Source organism: Coturnix japonica, chromosome 2 (genome assembly GCF_054131305.1).
Source record: "Coturnix japonica strain WE chromosome 2, WE-NBRP24, whole genome shotgun sequence".
Taxonomy (NCBI): Eukaryota; Metazoa; Chordata; class Aves; order Galliformes; family Phasianidae; genus Coturnix; species Coturnix japonica.
Window position 1 is genome coordinate 114,757,146 of NC_140664.1, and position 1,929 is coordinate 114,759,074.

Below are 1,929 nucleotides of genomic sequence, written 5' to 3' on the forward strand. Positions count from 1 at the left end.
ACTCTTCATTCTAGAATACTAATGACTTCAAAGTACTATGACATCCCAGCTACATCATGCTCCAACCACCTCTCTATCAGAGTACCTGGTGACAACAATAAATTGCCAAGTCTCATTCAAAATATTGTTAACACAAAGGTCTTGGTGCTCAACATAAGCATATTAACAGTATTGGGAACTGTGCTTCAGAGAAGTCAAGTAGAGATAAGACCCCAACAGATTTTAGCACAGCTTTCTGGGGGTCAATTTACATCATAAAATAAGTCACACCACAGAGAACAAGATAAAAGTGACCAAAGCAGATTCAGGGTTAAATTACTTCAGCACAGTCTCAAAACCTGTTGCTTGTTATTTCACAGGTAATTCTCTATTATTTTTACTTATGTTGTGACAGATGAAAAAGGAAAGAAAGATTCTGCAAAGCATGTTGAACCATGGCTTCACTAAGAACAGAAGTTTTTTTGTATTAAAAAAAAAGTACACTTTCTCTCCTACTGGTCAGGAATTCTGACTATAAGGAATCACTCTGTCAATTATTACATTTCTTACAGATTTAAAGAGGTGGCTGGGCAGTAAAAAAGAATGAAGACTGAACTCCTCCTGCCTGGATGACATGCCAGCATGTAGAATAACAGGAGCTGAAGGCTTGAGGAAGATTTAACGATGTCACAAGGAATGTTTTGTATTTCTGTGGCCTGATAGAGCAGTATTTTCTCCTGTGAATACTTTCACAGATTTCAGGTGATTTGTTCTGCAGAATTAAGACACTGATGATTAATAAGTGTTTGAAAACAAGTCCAAAGCCAGAGTCTTATTTTAAGTCTCAAAGACAGGTAGTTTCTATCTAACCTAATAGATCAGAACCTTGACTTGCTCATTAGCTGAGAACCTCTGCCCTCCTTATTAGGTCCAATTCTCTCAGATGAACCATCAGTTAGAAACTGCTACAATTGTACACAGGTAAAATTCCATGTCACTAATGAACCTGAGTGCTTAATGATTTTGGATGCATCAAGTTTACCCAACTTCTTAAAAGGTCTTTTCTCAAATATAATAATGGCTGTGGCACCAAGGATCATTTGCAGAAAAGGCTGGTACTTCCCAATCCATCAAAACATCAGCTTTATGTAGTTACGTGGTAAATTTGTGACAGAGTTTGCACTGCTTTCTTAAAAAGTGAATAGGACTGCTACTACTAATGCTGATAAGCAAGCAATTCAGTTTCACTGAGATCAGTAGCAGCTTTAAGTAAATAAGGTTCACAAAGATTTTACAGTTCAGATCATTAGCTGCAATATGCAGCTTTCACATAGTAAATGTTACATTTGGTTTAAAAGCTTTATTTCTTCAAGTAAAAGTTAATAAGCAAGGAAGGTTTTAACACATGAACATCAAGGAGTAACGTTTTTATTTTTCTCTATTATGAGCAGATGCAAAATCAAGCTTTATAGTAGAAAAAGGAAGTTCTTGATTGAAGTAACGTAAGTTACATTTGACACTTGATTTTAGCATATTTTATGGCCAATTTTATCTGAACTGCCATACTCTCTCTGGTAGAAAAGAGCCAAGATGTTTAGCTGAAAACTGCTCAGTTACATGGCACCCTGTATAAGGCACAGAGAAGAGGAAAGAAACATCCTTGCACTGGACTGGCAGAGATAGATAACTTGAAAATCTTTTGCATAAAGAATGCAGATAAGTAGAGTAAGGGATTTTTGTAGTAAAATTAGCTCAACCATGTTCTAAGCACTGAACCCTACTCAAAAAGTAATGCGGAGTTGTCATGTCTTATTGCTGTTACAGCTACAAAGTCATGACTTCCTTCAGCCTTCCATGTTAGTGTGAAAGATTTTGCTGTCTACAAGTGGTGGTGTCATATAAAAAAGCTGAGAAAATTAAACTCAAAAGGACAAGTTTTCTTTCTAACAA